The following is a 7,090-nucleotide window of genomic DNA, read 5'->3' as shown; positions in this document are numbered from 1 at the left end:
AAAAATCTTTCTGGGGATCTGGATTTCTTTTATCATCACTTGAAATGTTTGGAAAGTCATTAATATTTGCACTCTTCTTTTATAACATGTATGAATGAAAACAGCCTTTTAAAGCATTTTTGGTCAATTTCCATTCTGAAGGCAATTTGATTCCCTGAGGTTTATTTATTTATTTAGAGACTGCAAAAGGTTACTTACCTAAAATCTTATGTAATAGCATTTTATGACTAAACACTACTTCTAATCATGCACAAAACCAGAAGGAAATATTAATGACATCTTTAAATGTTTAATGTGACAAGCATGGAAAAAACAGTTAAAGAACACAACTGTATGTTGGGGAAAATATTAATAGCAAAATTACTTTAAAAGTAATTAGGCTTTGGGCTTTCTCACCCTCACTCTCCCAAGTCATTTTCAGGGCTCAGATCTTGAGAGCTTTACCCAGGGCTTGACATTTTCCTTCTAAATCCACACACAGAAGGTCATACCCATGTGTAGGCCTCTCACTCTTATTGCAAAGAAGTATGTGGTGAGCATGGTAATTTGTCTGTGTAAGGACTGAAGAAGCACCTCAGAATTTAGCCTAAGAAAAGCAAAGGATCATTTATTCTTCTGATATATAGTGCTTTATGGCACACCCAGGAAGAAAGGTTGCATCAGCTGAAAAGCCAGCTTCTCTTCTTTGCCTCAGGGATAAATGCATCATTTCTCGTGCATTCTGCAGAAATCTCTTTCCCAATTTTGGCTTCATAGACATTGTTGTGACCTTGCACGATCCATCCATGTCTCATCACTCAGAGCAGCTGAACTAGTTTACATTTTCAATAGCAATGAGAAACTCCCCAGAGTCAATGAATCGTAGACATCATGAACTTCTGACCAGTGTGAAGTCATTCAGAAATCTATTTCCCAGCAGATCTCTGCAATCTCTGGTATTCCTATCAGGTGATTAATACACTATCAGGGTTCAAAGCTCATAATACCACAGAAAGGCAAGGAAATTTAGATGATAAGGAGTACAATGTGCAAACAGCTGTGGCTGTTGCAAAAGTCCTTTGAAGATGGAGATGGTCTACAATCAATTGCATCATCTTACATCTGTTCACAGTTTTAAGAGTTTTAATACATAATTGTTGTCTTCCATCACAAGAGCACTGGAAATGAATTAATAATGCCATAGGAGGTGTATTTATGAAACATATATGTGTGTATGTTAGAGAGCAAGGGCATGCTACAAGGTGGACCAGGTAATATCTTTTATTGGACCAACTTCTGTTGGTGAAAAAGGCAGGTTTTCGAGCAGTCTGAATTTGCACAGACATGCCTATGCTGCCTAGGTGTTCAGAATATAGGCCTAATGTGACAACATGATACAGTTTTGGCTGGTTTTGGCTTACAATTCACTGTAGCATGCCATTGAGGCAAAGTTGGGAAAGAAACTGAAATTACTGGATTGTATTTAATGAGGGACAACCTGTCCTAAATTCTCAATTACTGAGGGACAATCTACACTCATTGCTATATTTTGCTTTCCACAAACTATGACTTTTTATGAGTGATGCATCCACATAATATTTAAATTGGATCATATTTAAATTTATTAACCTTAGTTTGGGATATTGTAAATTGGGCACTATATGTATTTTTATGATTTCTTAATCCAAATGTTGTACTTTTGGATAATTTAAGCATCATACTTAGATATATAAAAATGCTTTTTAAACCTGTGTGTCAGATAAATGTAACATTAGCTTTAATAAACATTTTTTAAATTGAATGCAGGGGTAATAAAATATTTTCCTCACCGTATGAGTGAAGGGCAGCAGAACTATACTTAGCATGTCATGACTGAGGATTTAATCCTAAACCAAACTTCACTTGCCAAGCAGGGGTTAGGGGTCCCACTGAAGTTGAGTGAAGGATGGGCATAGCCAAAGCTGTAGCAGAAGAGGTATTGCTTGACACCCTCCTCCCCCTTTTAAGGGTGGGAGGCAGATCCATATGAACACATCCTTTTGAATTCTGGATCTTCGCTGACTCAAGATAACCAGCTGTGAGTGGGGTGCATAGGCATGAAAAAAGAGGCATGTTAAAGGGATAATTGTTTGTTGGACTTTCACATAGCAAAATGGGGCAAAAGACAATGTCTGACTGACTGTGGGGTGGGTGTTCATTTATAGTTCCATGCTTTTCAGTATGGGTATGTCTAGACTACATGCCTCTGTCTCCAGAGGCATGTAAATTAGACTACCCGACTGTGACATAGTGGGGGGTACCTTGCTGGTTGCTTTGCTGGGCAGTGGGCTGTGGGTGACCTCCGCTGTCTGCTGTCTGTAGCACAGCCCAGCAGGGCAGGGGATGAGCCATTATGCAAGGGGGCTTCGAACCTGTCTGACCAGTTATCTCCCAGGGAGCGGAACAATGGGAAGAAGGGGAGTGGAGCCCTGGCTGGGGGCAGGACCGGAAGTGAGTTAGTTAAGTTTCGGTCTGGGAAGCAGGGGAGAAGGAGCTAGGGAGGGGGGCTGGGATTGTAGGGCCCAGCCACCCCCCATCTCAAGGGGTGGCACGAGGCCTCTTAGCCCCAGTTCCTGTAACCAGATTACATCTATGCTGTGCTGTATCCTGGAGAAGCAATAAACTCCCTCTATTCTACTGGCTGGTGGAGTCTGTTCATACCACTACGGGGTGCAGGAGACTGGGAAACCTCAACGCGCCGTCATACCGACATAGTCAATGAAGCAGGGATTTAAATATCCCTAGCTTCATTAAAATAAAAATGGCCACCGCGCTGTGCCAGCTCAGCTGATCATTGGCACAGCGCGGCAGTCAAGACGCGGATCGGTCGACAGGGATCGCCTTTGTCAACCGCTCCTGTAAACCTCATTTCACGAGGCATAAGGGAGCGGTCAACAAAGGCAATCCCTGTCGACTGATCCGTTTCTTGACTGCCGCGCTGTGCTGACGATCAACTGAGCCGGCGCAGCACGGTGGCCATTTTTATTTTAATGAAGCCAGGGATATTTAAATCTCGGCTTTATTGACTATGTTGGGTAGTCTAATTTACATGCCTCTGGTGACACAGGCATGTAGTCTAGACATACCCTATGGTTGTGGAGTTTCCCAAGTTAATATTGGTTTCCCTTTCCCTTTTAGTACAATTCTTCTTTTGTTATACACAGACTCAGAACTTGCAAGAGGGGAAGAGTATTACCTTGTAGAAGAGCCCAGGGATGCTGTTGATTTTTTCCAGATTACTGGGTGGGGGTGAGACCTAGTTCTGTTTGATACTGTTAAGAAGAATCTTAGATACTGAATACAGCCCTTGCTGCTGACAACTGGCAGACGAGTTATATTTACCATTTCAGCACAATCTCAATTTCAGTAAATACCCGGGACATCTCTAATATTTCCCACCCCAGGGCAGAATGAATTGTGTTCACCAGTGTGGAGAGGATGTGCAGCGTTTCAACTTCCTATTGGTGCACATAACAAAATTCATGTGGTAGGAGTGGGGCCAAGGGTTCTGAGTGTGGGTGGGGGCTCAGTCCTGGGACAGAGGGTTGGGGTGCAGGATTGTGAGGGCTCTAGTTGGGGGTGTGGGCTGTAGGGTGGGACTGAGGATGGGGGGCATGGGGTTAAAGGGCTCTGGGGATAAGGGCTTTGGGGTGCAGGAGGAAGCTCCAGGCTGGGGTGTGGGCTGAGGCAGATGGTTGGGGTGCAGGAAGAGCTGAGGGCTCTGAGGTGGCCCTGGGGATAAGGGGTTTAGGATGCAAGAGGGGGTTTTGGGTTTGTGGAGGGGCTCTGGTCTGGGATTTGGGGTGCAGGAAGGGGGTACAGCCTCTGGGTTGGGGGTTAGGGTAGAGGAGGGGGTGGATTTTGTGGTAGGACTTGGGTGGGGTCAGAGTGGGGCTGGGGCTTGTCCTGGTCAGTGACACTAAGGCAAGCTATGTGATGCCTGCTTGTCCTGGGGCACTATGCTGCACCCTAGAAGTGGCCAGCAAGTTTGGTTCCTGGGCAGGGCATGAGGCTCTGGGGCAGTGGAACCCCCATGGCTCCCCTGCCTAGGAGCCAGACCTATTGCACTGGCCACTTCCTCCTTGGCTCCAGGATCTTCCCTGTTGGCTCCACCATAGAGCTGCAACAGGTGGGAGGGAGAGGCCCCTCTCTGCCAGCTCTAGCGCAGAACTGCCCTGGCTGCAACATCTCCTTGCTGGGGCCAGTGGGGAGCGATCCCTCCCCCGCACCTGCAACAGACCTGTGTTGGAGCTGGGGGAGAGGTTCCTTCCTACTAGCTGCAGTAGTTCAGGGTTTGGGGAGAGACATTTCTTTCTGCTGCAGCCCTGAGCCCCTGTGTGAGGCTTAATGGAGACTACGCGCCTGCACAGCCACGCAACTTAGTGGAAACTAATTGTGTTTCTTTTTTAAAGCTGATTTTTATAATGTATTTTTAAGTACTTCTGGGTAAGTATTGTATAATTTCTGGATTTCAAAATATGGTACAGATTTTCAGATGGCATGAATTAGCATAGCTCCACTGACTTAAACATTTATGCTTTTATTGTAGCTCTTTCTCTTTCTAGTATTTATTATTGTAATGCTTGTTATCCATATAAATGTCTAATCCCTCTTTGAATCCTGCTGTGCTCTTGGCCTCAATGACAGCTGGTGGCAATGAGTTCTACATGTTAACTGTGCATTGTGCTATGCAACAGTCCAAAGGCAGTTGGTCAAATAATCAAGCCCCAGAATGTAGACTTGGCTTCCAAAGATGGACATGCACCCTCAGTCAGAACAGACAGTAGAGCACCCACCACGTCTTTTGTCTGCTTCCACCAAGTTTCTCACAGACAGGCATTGTTGAATGTAATTTGTATGGCTCTGTAGCAGAATGGCTTTTCCAGACTGCTCCTCTTGGGCACGCATGGCCATGGACTTTCTAGAATAACTGAAGAAACTATAAAAACAACCAGGAGTCTTGTTGTACCTTAGAGACCAACAGATTTATTAGGTCATGAGCTTTTGTGGGTAAAATCCACTTCATCAGATGAGTTGGAGTGGAAATTACAGAATTTGGGGTATATATAACAGCAAAAGAAGTTACCTCTCAATTGTAGGACCAGCGTTAATGTGGCTAATTAAGTCGGGGTGCATGTGTCTCATTCATAGCATTTGAATGAGGAGATGTGAATATGACATTTAATCTATCCCCAGAAATCTATCCCCAGAAATTCAATTCACTAATTGTAATCAAAATAGTGTTCAAAGTGTAGCACATTTATGATAAAAGGAACATGAAACAAGTAGTAAATAAAAATAACCCAGCACGCAGAATGCTCAGCCTAATAAAGGCAGGAAAGTAAGTTGATAGTTATTGCAGATGAGGTGGTGCAGTAGTATTTTACCACTGTGGGGCTTGGCTAAAATGTAAATGAAGTCAGAAGTGAAGAAATGTGTCCAAGGGTATGGCTACAGCACAAAGAAAACCCCCTAAGTGCTGAGTCTCAGAGCCCAGGTCAACTGAGTTGGACTTGGACCATGGAGCTAAAAATAGCAGAGTAGATATTTTGCTTGGGCTGGAGCCAAGGCTATGAAACCTGGCAATAGGGAAAGGTCTCATAGCCTGGGCTCCAACCCAAATGAGAATACGTACACTGCTGTTGCTACCCTTGCAGCATGAGCCCCAAGAGCCCCAGTCTATTGACCTGGACTCTGAGACTTGGTGTTTTGGGTTTTCTTTGCAGTGTAGACATACCCTGATTGTCTCCATCTTGTTCTAGTAAACATGAGTGTGCATATAAAATTACCTCAGTTTAGAAAGATTGGCAATGTCTGCTCAAAAGAGACTTGAGGCTGGAATAACAGGGGGAATGGTATAGACCAAGGATTAATTAAACAGATTAATGCCATGAATGAGTCAGCATCTGCCTTCTGTCAGAACTCAGCTTTCTCCAGGTTGGGTTGTCTCTGGCAACCTAAATAGCTTGTCTGGGACCAATAAGCTCTAACTAAGTGACTGTGCACCATGGTGAGACAGAAGAGCCAGCAGATTATCATTTAAGCCATGTAACAACAGAGCAGTGACCGCTCCATGTGTCCTACTCCCAGAGCTGCAGACCTGCTTTCTGTTCCAGTCCTTGCTCCAAGCCACTCCTGTTCCCACTCCAGCCCTAGTCTCTATCTTCCTCCATACATACTCTGGTCTCTGTCTTGTCTCTGGACCACAACTCCAATTCTGTTCTGATGCCTGACCAAAGGTGTACCTCCTGTCCAGGACTTCAGTTCCACTTTCTAGTTCTGTTCTGACTTCTGTGCTAAGTGTTGGCTTGTTTCCCTATTTCTCTGGTTCTGCTTTCTGGCTCTACTCCCACCACTAGGCATGACTCCATTCTGACCATTCAGTCACACCACCTTGGTGTGTGAGACTTTGAGCATCCCTAACATAAGAAGGAACATTATCCCCAAAGCATGGAAGTCCCCTCTAGAAGGGCCCCAACAGAAACTCACCCTCTCAGATGTACTTGGGGTCCCACAGGAACTATGGACTCAGGTCACTGTGTTATGTGACCAGAATCCCATCTCTCAGGTTTAGATACAAGCCCTGGCAGTGGCTCCTGTCTCCTCCTTCTCCAACTCTCTCATCCACATCCCAGCAGTCTGAGATGCTCCTACCCATTAGTTTAATTGGGACTGTGCTAAGATTTGTGGGTTCCTTAAGCAATACTGTCTCCTATCGTCATGTGGTAGTCACAGTTGTACCCCATGAATTGGTCCAAGGTAGGATTAATAACTAATCTGCTCACAAAAGAGGCCCCAAAATGAGTGTCCACACTCCTGGAGGGCTCCAATCTTCTCTTTGAAAACTTCAAGAACTATGTAGAAAAAATGGTGGGCATCTTTGATTGCCTTAAATAAGAATGATCCTCCACCAGGATCTCCAGACTATCACTAAATATGCAGCTGAATTTCTGTCTGGCCACAGACATCCACTGGATTGAGGCTGTGCAGCGACACCACGTTAGGCGGGGAGTCAATGATTATCAAAGACAAACTAGCATGGGTGGAATCTCTGAAATTTAGGGATTTAAAT

At 44.8% G+C, this 7,090-nt stretch overlaps 1 protein-coding gene across 1 annotated transcript in view; it reads left to right on the top strand.

Moving 5' to 3' along the window:
* LOC142826872 (uncharacterized) overlaps positions 1–7,090 on the top strand; it is a 184,176-nt gene that overhangs the window by 60,493 nt on the left and 116,593 nt on the right. The gene's annotated exons all lie outside the window — the stretch shown is intronic.

This window comes from Pelodiscus sinensis, chromosome 2 (assembly GCF_049634645.1).
Source record: "Pelodiscus sinensis isolate JC-2024 chromosome 2, ASM4963464v1, whole genome shotgun sequence".
Taxonomy (NCBI): Eukaryota; Metazoa; Chordata; order Testudines; family Trionychidae; genus Pelodiscus; species Pelodiscus sinensis.
This window is presented reverse-complemented; position numbering and strand designations above follow the sequence as displayed.